Source organism: Somniosus microcephalus, chromosome 5 (genome assembly GCF_052327205.1).
Source record: "Somniosus microcephalus isolate GS21.2 chromosome 5, FLI_Smic_1.0, whole genome shotgun sequence".
Classification (NCBI taxonomy): Eukaryota; Metazoa; Chordata; class Chondrichthyes; order Squaliformes; family Somniosidae; genus Somniosus; species Somniosus microcephalus.
In genome coordinates this window covers 160,924,185-160,941,047 of record NC_140991.1, presented here as the reverse complement: position 1 = coordinate 160,941,047, position 16,863 = coordinate 160,924,185, and positions in this window count along the sequence as shown.

The following is a 16,863-nucleotide window of genomic DNA, read 5'->3' as shown; positions in this document are numbered from 1 at the left end:
TATGGAACAGAGAAGTGCTATCGCTGCGGCAGAACAACACATGACCAGAATGATTGCTGGTTCAAAGACAAAGTGTGCAGACAGTGTGGAAAAGTAGGACACATAGCACGAGTCTGCAGGTCAGGAAAGAAAACCAGCAATAAGAAACCTACCAAAGGAAAGTACAAGAAGGTACATAAGATGACGGAGAATAGTTCAGACAAACAAAAGAGTGATAACGACTCCGAAAGCAGGGAACTGAGCTGTCTGAAACTACATAATGTGATCACAACAGAGGATCACCGAACCATTTGGGTCACTCTCAAGATAGCAGGAGTCCAGGTAAAGATGGAATTGGACACAGGATCAGCCCTAACAGTCATAAACCAATGGGACTACGAGCGGCTATGCTCACACATACCCTTGAGAGACACAAAAATTATTTTGAAGACGTACACGGGGCAAAATGTCTACCCCAAAGGAAAAATAAGGGTGACCGTTATAAATAACGGTAAGGAAACACCAAAACTAGACCTGTATGTATTGCAAGATGGAGGACCACCATTACTGGGACGTGAATGGATCCGGAAAATACAACTGGATTGGCATTCCATACAGGCACTGACTGTGGCTGACAAAAAGGATGATGACGTCACACCTGGGCGACTGTCAAAGATCCTAACTGACGCAAAAGAAGTGTTCCAGCAAGGACTCGGAACACTAAAAGGCATGACAATGATGATTAAAATTGAAGAAAACGCAAGTCCAAAATGTTTTAAGGCCAGACCTTATGCGATCCACCCAGCCGTCGAAGCAGAGCTGGAGAGTCTGGAACGTTCAGGTGTACTGTCCAAGGTAGACTGGAGTGAGTGGGCTGCATCCATCGTCCCTGTGATGAAAAAGTCATTCAGCAGCACGCCTGGGGAACCAAGGAAGGTTCACATCTGTGGGGACTTTAAGGTAACAGTGAACCCGGTCCTTCACACCGTACAATATCCACTTCCGCGGATTGAAGATATTTTCGCCTCGCTATCTGGAGGGAAACGCTTCACTAAGATTGATCTGGCCCAGGCGTATCTGCAAATGGAGGTAGAAGAAGCATCAAAAAAATACCTCACAATCAACACCCATAAAGGTCTCTACCAATACAACCGGCTGGTATTCGGGGTAGCATCAGCTCTGGCTATTTGGCAGAGGGCAATGGAACAAGTCCTGCAAGGGATCCCAGGGACCCAGTGTTATTTGGATGACATCCTGGTCATGGGCGAAAATGACAGTGATCACCTTGCCAACCTGGAGCAGGCGCTCACTAGATTGCAGGAATATGGGCTCCGAGCTAACCGCTCCAAATGCGAGTTTTTTAGAAAACAGATCTCGTATTGTGGCCACGTTATCGATAAAGAGGGGTTACATAAGTCCCCAGAGAAGATTGAGGCAGTAGTCAAGGCTCCAGCACCGGAAAATGTGTCACAACTGAGGTCGTTCCTCGGGCTGGTAAACTACTACCATAAGTTCTTGCCAAATTTGTCTACAATACTACACCCACTGAACACCCTACTGCAAATTGGGGTGCCATGGAAGTGAAGTGACGAATGTAGACGAGCTTTCCAGAAGAGCAAAACACTAATCACATCGAAAGAGGTATTGGCCCATTACAACCCGGCATTACCAATTCGGTTGGCATGTGATGCGTCACCCTACGGCATTGGAGCGGTGCTGTCGCACAAATTCTCGGATGGCTCAGAGAGGCCAATAGCCTTTGCGTCACGATCACTAACCTCAGCCGAGCGTAAGTACGCCCAGATTGACAGGGAGGCCCTCAGCCTAGTGTGGGGAGTGAAAAAGTTCAATCACTATCTGCACGGGGAGAAATTCACCTTGCTGACTGATCACCAGCCTCTTGTCTCCATTTTTAAGAACATAAGAACATAAGAAATAGCAGCAGGAGTAGGCCAATCGGCCCCGCGAGCCTGCTCCGCCATTCAATAAGATCATGGCTGATCTGATCCTAACCGCCAATCCACTATCACAGAACCATCTCCTGAATCTAACAGAATTAGACACACAAAATAGGAGCTGGATCAGGCTACACGGCCCCTGGGCCCGCTCCGCTACCCACAGGGCCATGACCGATCCGAACCTAGACTCATGTCCAAATTCCTGCCCGCTCCCCGTAACCTTTAATTCCCTTTACTTCTAGGAAACTGTCTATTTCTGTTTTAAATTTATGTAATGATGTAGCTTCTACAGCTTTTTGGGGCAGCATATTCCATGGACCTACCACCCTCTGAGTGAAGTAGTTCCTCCTCATCTCAGTTTTGAAAGAGCAGCCCCTTATTCTAAGACTATGCCCCCTAGTTCTAGTTTCACCCATCATCAGGAACATCTTCCCCGCTTCCACCCGATCCAACCCCTTCACAATCTTATATGTTTCAATAAGATCGCCTCTCATTCTTCTGAACTCCAATGAGTAGAGTCCCAATCTACTCAACCTCTCCTCATATGTCCATCCCCTCATCCCCGGGTTTAACCGAGTGAAACTTCTTTGTACTGACTCGAGAGCAAGTATGTCCTTTCTTAAGTATGGACACCAAAACTGTACGCAGTATTCCAGGTGCGGTCTCACCAATACCTTGTACAACTGAAGCAATACCTCCCTATTTTTATATTCTATCCCCCTAGCAATGAAAGCCAACATTCCATTGGCCTTCTTAATCACTTGCTGCACCTGCATACTAACCTTTTGAGTTTCGTGCACCAGGACCCCCAGATCCCTTTGTACTTCAGTACTTTCCAGTTTCTTGCCATTAAGATAATAACTTGCTCTATGATTTTTCCTGCCAAAGTGCATAACCTCATACTTTCCAGTATTGTATTCCATCTGCCAAATCTCTGCCCACTTACTTAGCCTGTCTGTGTCCCCTTGCAGGTTTTTTATGTCCTCCTCACTCACTACTTTTCCTCCCATCTTAGTATCATCTGCAAACTTTGATATGTTACACTCGGTCCCCTCCTCCAAATCGTTAATATAAAGAGTTGGGGACCTAGCACTGACCCCTGCGGAACACCACTAGTTACTGATTGCCAGTCTGAGAATGAACCATTTATCCCAACTCTCTGCCTTCTGTTAGATAGCCAATCCTCTATCCATGCCAGAATATTACCCCCAATCCCGTGATTTTTTATCTTAAGCAATAATCTTTTGTGTGGCCGAAGAAGGGCGTTCGGGTGATGACTGCGCAACGACTACAAAGATGGTCATTTTTTCTAGGGGCGCACCACTATAAGGGCACGAAACAGCATGGAAATGCTGATGGGCTATCACGCCTGCCACTGCCTACTGCGGAGGAAGCACCAGCAGTGGATCCTGTCGAAATATTCCATTCGACTATAGTTGAATACCTACCGGTAACTAACGCTTGTATCGAAAAGGAAACCCGAAATGACCCGACACTGTCTCGGGTATATGATTTGACGGTGAAGGGATGGCCAGCACATGGCGACTCACTGTTGCCAGCATTCTCGACAAGGAGAACCTTGTGCCGGGGGACCTTGATGTGTGGATCCCGAGTGGTAATTCCACCCAAGTTAAGGGATAGATTGCTCAATGAGCTTCATGAGGGCCATCTGGGAGGCGTAAAAATGAAAAGCCTAGCCAGGGCTTATGTGTGGTGGCCGGGAATCGATAAACAAATCGAGGTCCTGACCAAGAGCTGCTCAGGATGCCAGAAAGTCCAAAATGCACCACCACAGGCCCCTCTACACCCATGGGAGTGGCCTACATCTCCATGGCAACGGGTGCATATTGATTTTGCTGGTCCATTCATGGACTCAATGTTTTTAATAGCCGTGGATGCGCACTCGAAATGGCCTGAGGTCATCAAAATGTCCTCCACCACCACAGAGAAAACTTTTGCAGTCCGACGGACCATTTTTGCCAGGAATGGCTTGCCAGAACAGATTTGCTCCGACAACGGACCACAGTTTGTGTCCGAAGAGTTCCGGAGTTTCTTGAAAAAGAATGGGGTAAGGCATTACACATCCGCCCCGTATCATCCAGCCACAAATGGATTGGCTGAGAGGTTCGTACAAACCTTTAAGAAGGCAATAAAGGCTATGTACAATGACAACATTCCGCTGCAGCACAAGGTGGACAATTTCCTGTTCGCCTACCGGAATGCGACACATGCAGTCACCAACCAGGCCCCAGCCATGATGTTCTTTAACCGAAGGTTAAGATCTCGCCTGGATTTGCTCAGACCAAACATACGAAGAGATGTTGAGAGTAAGCAATTCCAGCACATCCATGAGAAGCCAACAAGGAGCTTCAATGTAGGGCAACCAGTCTTGGCCCGCGACTATCGAACAGAAAAATGGCAGCCAGGAACAATATGCACACGGCAGGGCCCACTAATTAACACAGTGGACGTTGGGGAGAGCATCGTGAGACGCCATGCTGACCAGATCCTAGAATCACAGGAACAAGTCAACCCCATGCCTCGCCCATACGTACCTGGTGATGAACCCGACGTACAGGTCGCATCTACCCCAGAAACAGTAGCATCGGAAGCTGATGAACCAACCGACGACAGGGGGTCAGAATCGCCTCCGCACCAAGAGCAAGACACTCGGGAAAGGCGCTATCCAGAAAGGATCAGGAAGCCTCCCCAAAGACTGAATATATAAATAGACTATTTTCAGCTAATGTTGCATGTTAAAAGTGTTAATTGTAATTAGTTTGATATTTAATTGTTAAATGAGTGTTATGGTACTGTTAATCTAAAAGAGGAGGAATTGTAATGTATATACCTTTAAGGAGGGATCTATTTTTTACAGCTCATGTATACTGCAGTACCGGCAGTGACCACACCTGTATTTAACACTGCGTAGTAATCTGTACAGATCAGTTGCAGTGTGAGCCACGTTGAGTAAACACCTGTTGTACCGTTCTCCGCAGTCTGTGTCTTATTATACACGGACGTAACACTGCAGGTAGAGGACCTCATGGCGTCTTTGGACCCCCAGGACCAAGGCCTCCATCGTTTCCCCCTTTCTCTCGGCTGTTGAGCCATGGCTTTGTGTTGAATGACAATGAGGTGCTTCTGCAACAAAGCACCTCCCCTTTATTAGTGCAGAGAGCCTAGGCCAAACTTTATTGGCCAGTAGACTGCACGCGATTTTGGCTCCCCTAGTGAGCACTAAGCCAATCAGCTGCGTGTTTAGCGCTGAGATTAGTGCTGCAATCATTATAATGAGCAGGCAGCACAAATTTTGCATGCTGACTGCACCGCTTTCAACGAGCGCAGGCAAATCGCACTGGGCGATGGCCCCACTAATTTTCGGACAATATCCAATTTCTAGGCCACTCTCTTTAACCAGGTATCATTGTTCCCAAATTCAACATCGACCAGTGATTAATTTTAACTGTTTGAATTAAAAAAGAGCTCTGGTGAATCATTAAAAATAATAATATTGCTTCCAGGAAAACCCTCTTGCCAGAAAGGGGCCAGTGGCTCAGATATTTCCACTAAGTTTGTACAATTTTTGCATAATATTGTTAACATTTCTTATATAATTTGTATATGCTTGACTAGCACGGTGGCTGGAATTTTTACCATTGAGTCAGGTCGGGTGCGTGTGGGTCGTATAGTGGGTCGCCATTACGATCTTTTCATCAGTGTAGTCTCCACTGTGCGTTTAACTGAATTAGATTAATTGAATGAGTCACGCAGGTTTCCCGGCCAATTACCTGGAGCGGGTCTGATGACGTCACCGATGACGCGCCTTCAGCTCAGATATTTAAAGGAGCCTTGCACACATCACTGTTGAAGGTTGTTGTCGGAGGCTCAGAGGTGGTTGGGAGAGGTGCCTATGCTTATCCATCAAAGACTTTGACTGTGAGGGTGTGAGGAACGACGCAGTCTCAGCGGCAGAAAGCTGCATCCAGGTTTTCGGATTCCTCCCTGGAAGTCCTGCTCCAGGGACTCGGAGCACGGAGTGAGGTCCTATTCCCTGGTAACGGCAGGAAGGGACCAGCCCAGTGACACCAAGAGGGCATGGCTGGAGATCGCCCAAGAAGTCAGCAGCAGGGCTGTAGTGAGCTGCTCCTGGATACAGTGTCGGAAGAGATTTAATGATCTCATGAGGTCAGGAAAGGTGAGTGCAATGCCACATTCAACTACATACTGATGTGCGTGTCACCCCCATCCCCATCACTCTGCCTTCCTAAGTCTATTACTGCACGACACTCCTCACATCAACCTAGCTTGCAGGTCCACCCATTCGTCTCTCTCTATGTACATACTCACATCCCCATCTGACTAACCACCACTGACACACACCCTCAGCCTAATGCAATCCTAGAAAGCAATGCCACAGAAGGAAGTCATTTGACAATGCCACGCCACTCCCTCATAGTCACCCTCTACAAATGTAGCCCATCCATTCATTACACTCATCACTCTCACTCAAAGTTCTCTGCTTTCCCTCCTTGTAGGAGAGGAAAGCACAGAACAACAGAGAAAGACAAAGAACCAGAAATGGCCCTCTAATATACACGACTTTGATGTTAGCAGAGGCATAAGCACTGGAATTAAGTGAAGTGGCAGAGCTGCTGGCGGTGGGAGGCGGAGAGAGAGGGACCTCCCAGCAACCTGGTGATAGAATTAAATATCCCACGTGGCACATAACAGTCACTCATGGTGATTGATGTCAGCAGCCAGTGAAATAATGGTAACGTTACACATTCTTATCATAAGAGTTCTAATTCATGTCTTTACTCTCCCACAGGTCCATTAAGTGCACCACCACCACCCATCCCCCACCCACCCCAGTGTCCAATCGGAGAAGAAAGACGACTTCTCAGAGGAAGCTACAGTCTCTGAGTGTGCACCGCCACCAGACCCACACACACCCAGCGCCAGCGCAGATACGCGCATGCCGGTGGGTCTTGTGAGACATAGAGTAGTGTTGTCACCTGGTGTCTCACACATTAAAGTGAGCAAGAGCAGATCATGGAGACAGGGACAGCAGTGGAGACTCCTCGTCGGAGGGCGCAGGAAGCTCCAAGCTCTGCTCAGCTGGATGCAGATGTTGAACCTCGGAGGCCGTCGACAGAGAGGTTGATCTTGGAGGAGCAGCAACAAATGCGCGAGCTTCTGGCAGCTTTTCCAGCTGTGATGTGCACGATTGCAGAGAGAATGGAGGAGTCCATCTCCAATTTGAGCAGCACCATATCGCAGGTGATGGCTACGATGTGCTCTTTCGTGGATAGGATGGCTACCTGCATGGATCAGCTAATGTGCCAGTCAAACGAGAACATGCTTGCTGTGAACAACAGCTTACAGACTCTTATTAACTCATCTTGAGAAGGGATACCAATGCAGACTTGGGTGTTCATCACTCCACTGATGTGCAGCAAGGTGCTCTCCAGCTCCATGCTAGCAGGAAAGTGTGGGTGGCCCATGAGAGAGATGATGGCGAGAGGGGACATGGAAGTGAGAGCTCTGCTCAAAGCATTCCCACTTCTCCCCTGTTGCATTCCCCTCAGTCAGAGCTCCACATGCTGCCTTGGATCCCAATGGCCGAGTCTGCACTTTCACAGTTGCAGGAGGAACAATCTTTGGCGGGGCCCTCACAGGCTCTAAAACCCAGAGGATGTCCGCCAAAAGTATCTAAGCAGTCAGAGCAGGGAAGTGAGCAGCCTGCCTCTACTTCTGCTGAAGCCACAGGGGTTGCACTTCATAGAAGCACTCGGAAAAGAAAAAAGACACAATCCTAGGTGCACAAGGGTATGCACATGGGTGTTGGGCAAATTGTTTGTGTTAAGTTTCAGTTCTATTTATGATGCACGTAAATTTATTTGCACTACTTACCCATCTTGTCCATTTTTTCCTGCTACCTGGGAAGCGGTCTTGTCAGTTGGAGTGAATGGTGAGACATTACTTAACCTCGAGCAATGAGTGTGTGTGTGACAGGAATGGTTTAGTCATTTTAGGACTTCTTTGTGGTGTTGATGCTGGAGATGGGAGGGGAAAGTTGATACAGCATCTGGTGCAAGTTAAGTAAATCTGGCCATTATGAGGTCATCCCGGGCCTTCCGGGCAGCAATGTGCGCCGCTGCGGGTGCCATGTCCACCTTAGGTTCTTCCTCGTATTCCACCTGCTCCTCCTTCTCCTCCTCCTCCAAAGAAGCTGTGTACTCTGCACCTTGCTTCTCCTGCAGCTCCAATCCTTGTTACTGCACAATGCTGTATAGTGCGCAGCATATGACGATCATTCTGGAGACCCTGGCTGACACGTACTGAAGGGCTCCTCCAGGTCTGTCAAGGCATCTGAAGCGCATCTTCAGCATGTTGATTGCTTGCTCTATGACACATCTGGTGGGCATGTGTCTTTCATTATGATGCTCCTCGGGCTATAAAAATGAACTCCCCTGCTAAAAACCGTGACTCTCATAATGTTATGATCTGGAAATCACTGCCTGTAAGGGTGGTGGAAGCAGATTCAGTAATAACTTTCAAAAGGGAATTGGATAAATACTTAAATTGGAAAAGTTTGCAAGACTCTGAGGAATGCGCAGGGGAGTGGGACTAATTGGATAGCTCTTCCAAAGAGCTGGCACAGGCACAATGGGTCAACTGGACTCCTTCTGACTGTATCATTCTATGATTCTATAAGGGGGGTATGTCTACTGCTGGCTTTCAATAAATAAATTGCAGATTTAATTTTCTAAAGCTAATAAAATATTAGTCTATTAATTCGTATGAAAACTATTATTACTCTATCACTTCCTTGAGGTCTTTTGTTGAAGAATTTTGGCTGTAGGTGTAGTCTGACAATTTATTCAGGATATGCAGATACTCGTGATGTTTCAGAAACCATTATGATATGTCTTCCTATCCTACCTTGATGAGCCTCGCACTCTCAGTGTTTATGCTAAAGCCCAAACTTGCATATTGTTCTGCACCAGTAATAGAATCGTGCTTGGGCAGCAAAAAGGAAAATGAATTTATTCACACAACTTGAGACCGATAATTGAGCAAGCCTGATTGATTTTATCATTTTGTAAGATCTGTTGTTTCCCAGAAGACCTGCATGAGCTGGAAATCAATGTTTAAATTAACCCTTTCACCAGTTTAAGCCTATATTTAGATTTGAATAAGTTACACTTCAACCAGCGTTATTTTAGAATTCAGTTTGTATCCAATCATTACTATTTGTTCATAAGCAGTAACATTTCAAAGTTATGCAACATAATGTAAAAAAAAATTCAAAGATAAAAAAAGTCAAAAACTCAAAAACTATCAGGAAAATAATGGGCCAAATCTTGCTGGAGCAGGGCACCTTGCGACTTATGCCATCAGTAAGAGTTTTTCTGCACACTTCAGCTCAAATATAATTTGTGCTTTATCTTGCTGGAAGTACACGCTGATAACGGGGCATCTGGGACCTTAGGGAATGATGAGACCAATTGTCTATCTCTTGAACCATTGAGATTGAGAAAGAAAGAGAAGAACGATGAAGAAGGAGGGTAAATTAGAGTCAAATCAGGTACAGAAAGAGAAATAAAGAAAGGGAAAGTAAGATTGGATTAAGCGAGAGAAAAAAGAGTAGAGGAAAAGTAAGAAAATAAGTTAAAAATTAATAATTTGAAATTTTTAAAATCTCTAAGAAAAATTGACTACATGCAAGAATGAGACTCAATAGTTTAAGATGTTCCCTTTCTGGGATGGAGATATTGATTGGCATTGCGTTAACGATTATCACGTTAAAAGTGTACTTACACTGTTAATTATGAGCACTAACTTTCTGCGGTGAGTTTAATGGGCAATTAATGTGCAAATCTAGCAAATTCTTAGAAATAAGATTTGGCCCAATATGACAACTACCAAATGTAGTGCAGTATTGACCACATCTACCTAAGCAGGACTGGCTGGTGGCATGATAAACAGCCAGCAACCGTGTGGCTTATTTGAGTCATGTCAGTGGCAATTGTTAAAATTTTAAACTTTAAATCATATATACCACAAACCAGAGGCAGAACAAAGCTATGTTTCCAATAGTGATCTGTACCATCTACAAAAGTTTGAACAAATAGGGGTAACCAAGGATGGAGCTATGGGATACAGCAGTCGTGATCATGCAGGGATGGGTGGAGAAACCAATGGCAGACATTAGTGCCATCATAGGAGCAAGTCAGAATGGAGGCAGGAGATGGACTGCTAAGAAGAGGTTTGGAGGAAGATAGAATAATGAATAGTATCAAAGGCAGCAGAGAGGTGAAGGTTGATGAGGAGGAGCAATACACTGCAGTTACAGATACAGAGGATGTCATTAATGATTTTGACAAGAGCAAGCTCTATGATTTGGGCTTGATGGAAACCAGATTGCAGGGAAGAACTGTAGACATTCTCAGACTTTGGAGAATAAGGGAAGATGTCAACCTAACAGTGTTCCAGTACAGAACATTTGTAGACCTTACATAGACTTTCTGGGGTAGAAACTCTGCAGATGCCTAAGAATGCACCTGGAAACACCCTCAAACTACTGGAGTGACTGCAACATAATGGAGGCAGACAAAAGAAGCATAATGTATGAGGATAGCGTATGAGAATAACAGCATCTTGTATCCTTTCAGCCCCACCGCTGGCCAATGGCTCAGCAATGTCCCTGCCAAGAATGGCCAGTACCATCTCCTCCAAGGGGGTGAGGTGAAGCTAGGAATGGGAGGTGTGCCTCGTGTTTGGTACAGATTGTTGGTAGGCGAGTGATTACTACGGTGGGGGTGGAGGGGGTTGGGAGTTGTGCATTGAGCAGTGTGTGAGGCTAGTGGTGCAGTTGGTAGGAGATGGCTTTTGAAGATGCATTCACTGACCTTGACCACAGGTCTGAGGTCATGAAGCTTCTTTGGGCACTGGAGCCAGGTGGTGGGGAGCGACACTGCTGGCAGTGATGTCCTTGGTGATCTGGTCCCACATCGTTCTTTCTGGAAGGCCTCCTGGTCCCTGTGTGTGGAGGATCTCTCTTGCAATGTTGACCCCCTGCACAAAGCTGAAGTGCTGTGTGCAAGACACTGGGTGCCCCTTCCCTGGCTTGCTGAGCCATTTATGTTAGTGCTGAAGCACTTTTCCCATTTTTTAAGGCTCAGCAGGGAATTCAGCTTTAAGAGCTGAAGACTGCCATTTGGGAATTCTTTTTAATGTTAATTTTTTTCAGAAGGCAGTTGAGCTCTAAGGGCTAATAATTGCCTAATTTTAAATATATATTTTTTTCATTTTAGAAGGCCGTTCGCCTTTCCAAAATGACAGCCTTGCTTCAAGAGAATGCTGTTCTTGCTGCAATGACGCTACAGCCACGCTGCATTGGGCCTCCTGCTGAGACTACCACCCGAAAACTGGCCTTGCACAGTAGGTTTAGCACTGCGCTAATGTAAGTTAGCTAGCAGCACCAATATACCGGAGCTGCCAGCGCCATTAATTTCTGCGGTCGTTAACTGCGGCCCGCGGTGCCAACAACAGTTTGCCAGCGCTCTCGAATTTGAGTATTTTTAGTTCATTTATGTGTAAATATTTTCAGGAACTTCAAACTTAACCTTAAATAGGTAGTATTTGTCTCAGTAAATCTTAGACTTCTGTATGCATTTTACTATTAATGTCAATCACGATAGAGAAATCATAATCCATTTCTTGTAGTCTCTGTCCTTCAGATCAAAGCAAAGAGACAAATGAAAAATAAACAACTGCGCTATCACTTTTGTGTTGCTTCTGGTGCTCAGGAATTCAATTCATGGCCCGGATTTTGCGGTGGGTAATGACGGTGAACTGTCAGCGTTCACCATCATTACCCTTCTGAAACTGACCGCAACTTCAAGATTTAGTGCATGTGCATGTAAACACAGAAATCCTGAAGTTGCAGTCAGTCATTCACCGCTCCGACACTGGCTGCGCTGTGGACCCCCTGCCCATAGCCGACAATCAATGTAATCAGTGAAATCAGTGGAACTGATGAAAACTTGAGTTTCTCCGCGCTAATATCACTGTTAAATACCCCATTAAATGTTAAGCCTTGCTGGAATAAGTGTAACTGGGGTTTTAACAGCATATTGACGGCTAAACAACCCTTCTGGCCCTGAAAAAATAATTGTAATACTTGTTGAGTTTCAAATTTCTCCATTATGGGTCGAATGGCCTCCTTCTGTGCCATACATTTATTTGATTCTATGAATCTATGATTATGATAAAAATGACAATTTAAAAAAAAATTAAAGTTTATTCACGATATTTCAGCTTGTACCTTAAATCCAATGTATGTCCCAATCTTTGTTTTGCTCTCTGTAACATTTTTAAAAAGTAGAGATAATTCAGTGCTTTTCATTTCCTGGTTTGTTGTCTGTGAGAATTCTTCAATGTGATTGGCTGCTTTGACAGCTTGTTAAGGTCACTGCAGCTCTCCACTGGGGATTCCCATTACACAGCGCTACAAACAATTGCACAGCAAGAAAGATAAACTTCTCGCCACAGAGATCGTGAGATCTTTGTGGGCAGCTTTCTTCGAGGTCAGTGGCAAGCGCCTTAGCTTCGCCGCTGACAGCAAATTAAGGGCCATTAATGGTAAAGGGCTGGGTGCCTGAGCACTGGAGCTAATTCTGTTTGAAGTGGTTTTGTGCAGCATAACCTGGCCACAAGACTAGAGCTGTCTGTTGAGCTACTAAAATACCACATTAAAGGAGTTTTTCTATTCTGTTGGTACCTTGGCTCAGAAGACCTATTTCTTTTTTACCGGGTATTCCTGCTCACTGCCCTTAGCAAATCTGGCAAGTTTACTATTGTGTTGCCCCATTGCTGAGTAAGGCCCATGTGTCAGCAGCCAATGACACCAATGCATTATAAAAGTAGCTTTACAGTACCAGTTTGTTGAACATAAGTTCAACCTCTAATATTGGAAGTAAGTGGCAGTGAGCTCACCCTCACCAAAGTTAATGTCTTACACACAAGCTTCTAATGCCAGTACAATGGCAAAATACTGCGGATGCTGGAAATCTGAACTAACAACAGAAAATGCTGGAAACCCTCAGCAGGCCAGGCAGTATCTGTGGAGAGAGAAACAGAGTTAACGTTAACTCTTTCTTTCTCCATGGATGCTGCCTGGCCTGCTGAGTGTTTCCAGCATTTTCTGTTGTTACTTCTAATGCCAGTGCTGTCTCTACTTTCACTATAAATGGGTGGCACTGAAACTATTTTAAGGTACTGCAGAAGTGATGATAAGTCTGAAGGGAATGGTGTAAGGGAATGGTTAATTAAATTGTCTTGAAGTCTCTTTATACTTAATAATAATAATATTAAGTAATGTTAACTTTTAGCTTCGGCTTATTTTTGTTAGAAGAATGAAAGTGTAATCATAAGGCAGGCTTGCTTTATTGTATTAATATAAAATGCAATGAAACGCAATGGTCAGTTTGACACTAAACTTAATCAAAAGACATTTCAGTAATTAGTGGATAACAAATTCTGCAGGGGAATACATCAGCGAAGACATCATCCTTTCAACATGGGAACAAAGTCATCAAAACTAAAGTTATTGCAAAAACACAGAACAAGCAGAGGCAGTTTTTAGCTGATAATAGCTTCAGCAATGGACAAAGAAGCTGTCTTTGTTAGCTCCAGTCTTGAAGAAGCATCTGCCTGAGAGACACCATAGATATGAAAAATTAGGGAGGGTAACCAGTGTTGTATGATAAATGTGGATTAGGTAATGTAGAAACATGTGAATTCTCAAGTAGCAGGGTGGAAAGAAAGGTTTAAAAAGTGAGTGTTCGAACAGATACTTTGGTCTGGCAGATGAAGAACCTCGAACTCGAGAATTGTAATGTTTGAATTCTCTGGTGAACTCGCAAAGTATTGACGTAAGTGTACTCTTAAGTGTATGTGTAATTATTGTCAATAATAGTTATTGTATGCCTAATATCTATGATTTTCAATAAATGTTTTTGGACCCTATTATTTTGAGGAGTAACTTATAAACTCATAAGTAAGGACACCCATCTTCTAACAGGAGCACTGATCATAGTAGTATCGATAAGAGAATGGAAAGAAAGGTCACATGGAAGAAAAGGATTGGAGACTAGGGGAGAGTATTATCTATAACTAAAAATCCTTTTTTTCTGTAATTTGTCCAGGAGTGCAAGAGAGATGTTGGATGAACATCCAGATGTAAGAGCAGATGTGAAAGAACTTGGATTTTATAGAGTATTTAGTTGTGAGGAAAAAAGGATTATTTTCAATGAAAGAGGAGCCCAAATTTCTTGGCAGTAGCTTTAACAGGGGGAGGATATATGAGAATTTCCCTTATGTTCAGAGGAAACGGTGAGACCAGGTATTCTGTTAGATTGAAAAATGGAGGAAAAAGTTATTAACCATAAGAGCTAGGAGATGGCAGTTGCATGGAGACATGAAGAAACTGTTAGGGTTAAATTGTACTTTGTGATGTTAGCATAAAATGCATTAACATGTTTATATTCAAATTCTTTGTCTGCTAATCCATGTGAACTCCTTTGTTCAACAGCAGACAAATCTCATATGAACACATCAGCGCACTTGTATGCTAACTTCACAGAGCACAATTTCAGCTTGCATACTTTTGAAGAACTGCAGGATACAAGATTTCCATTGCCTCATTTAAAGCAATGGAATAGATCAAGATGTATAAATTCAATCATTGCACTGCGAAAGAACTAGGGGTATAAATTCATCTTGAATGGTCGCACAAAACAGGTGATAATAAATTGACATTCCCTTTTTGTAATCTGCCTGATTTTCATTTCCATTCATTGAAGTCAACTTGCGTCCAAACAACACGGCAAACGTGTGCATTGAACGTGTTCAAGTGCTCACATGTGATATTCTGGGGCACGGGCTGTTCTGTAACCAAGCAACATCAACAACTTGCATTTTTATAGCATCTTTAACATGCAAGAATGTTCCACGGCATTTCACAGAGGTGTAACCACCCAAAGATGGAGACTTACCCAAAGAAGGAGCTATTGGGAGGGGTGACTAAAAGCTTGGTCAAAGAGGTAGATTTTAAGAAGGGTCTTAAAGGAGGATAGAGATAGCGAGGCAGAGGGGGGTGTAGTGCAGCCTGAGACAGTGGCTAGGGGTAGAGAAGGAATTGATGGCGAGGGTATGGAGCTGGTGGCAGTGGTCGACGGTGATGACTCTTCCCGATGTTTAACAACAACTGGCTATCGGACAAGCAATCTTCACACAGAGTCAATGGAAGGGTTGAGAAAGGTGATGGAGAGGTAGTGCTGGGTATCATCAGCATACATGTGGAAGCTGACCCCATGTCTACGGATCATGTTGCCAAGGGCAGCTTGTTGATGGGTAAGAGAAAGGGGCCAAGGATAGATGGCGTATTACAGAGATAATGGTGTGTTGCTTGAAGAGAACCCATTGCTGAAGATTCACTGTCTATGATCAAATAGGTAAGAATAGAACCAAGCGAGAGCAATTTCACTGAAAGAAGAGGCTTTGCAGGAGGATGGTATGTTCAATCATGTCAAGAGCTGCAAAAAGGTTGAGTAGGAAGAGTAGGGATAGTACACCATGGTCACAGTCAAAGAGGATATCATTGGTGACTTAGTGGCAGGGACAGAAAATCGATTGGAAAAATTCAGACATGGAGTTGTGGGAAAGATGGGCTGAATAAGTTCCAAATCTTGGACTCAGACTCTAACCCTGATCACTTACTGCCAGCAGACAAGTGGAGAGAAAGAAAGACTTGCATTTATATAGCGCCTTTCATAACCTTCGGATGACCCAACACACTTTTCAGCTAATGAAGTACTTTTGGAGTGCAGTCACTGTTGTAATGAAGGACACGCGACAGCTAATTTGCGCACAGCAAGCTCCCACAAATAGCAATGTGATAATGGCCAATTAATCTGTTTTAGTGATGTTGATTAAGGGATAAATATTGGCCAGGACTAACTCGCCTGTTCTTCTTCGAAATAATGCCGTGGAATCTTTTACATCCACCTGGGAGACCAGACGAGGCCTCAGTTCAACGCCTCATCCGAAATGATGGCACCTCCGACAGTACAGCACTCCCTCAGTACTGCACTGGAGTGTTAGCCTAGATTTTTGTACTCAGTCTCTGTAGTGGGACTTGAACCCACAACCTTGACTCAGAGGCAAGAGTGCTATCACCTGAGCCATGGCTGGCACTGAGAATAAAACACAGCCAAGATTTACCTGCAGTCTTTATGCCTGTCTGAGTAGACCGTATAAATGTGTACTTTATATTCATGCCATTCTAAAATTAGTCTTGGTGTCAGACTGGTGCCAACAGTATGCATGACAACATACTGGTGGCATAACATAATTTAACATCTAACTGATCACCAGTTTTATAATTTGTAATAAATAACAATAGACTTTCTCCATAATGCTATCTTTTGAAGTCATGTAAAAACGATATTATGGTAAAGAAAATGTGATAGAAAAGTTTAATGTGGTTTCTCTGTTCATGAGGAAGGTTTAAGCAATGCATATTGTATCACAAGTCACAGTACTGTATATCAAAGAGTGCCATAGCAAGGGGAATGTTATGTGCACTTTAGTTGATCATGATGGATAACAACTGTGCATTAAAATACTTTTTCTAACCCTAACATTTGTTGATACCCTAAATTTCACCAATACTGGACATTCCGCTCAAAATTTCCAAACCCAGCAATTCCATTTCCTGGTCTAACCAGATACAACTCAAAATACATAATTCAATATTAAGATAATAGAAGAGCCATTGATGCTGGAAATCTGAAATAAAATGGCAAATGAATGAAATGCATCGCAATTCAATCAGCATCTGAGAAAGAAAGAA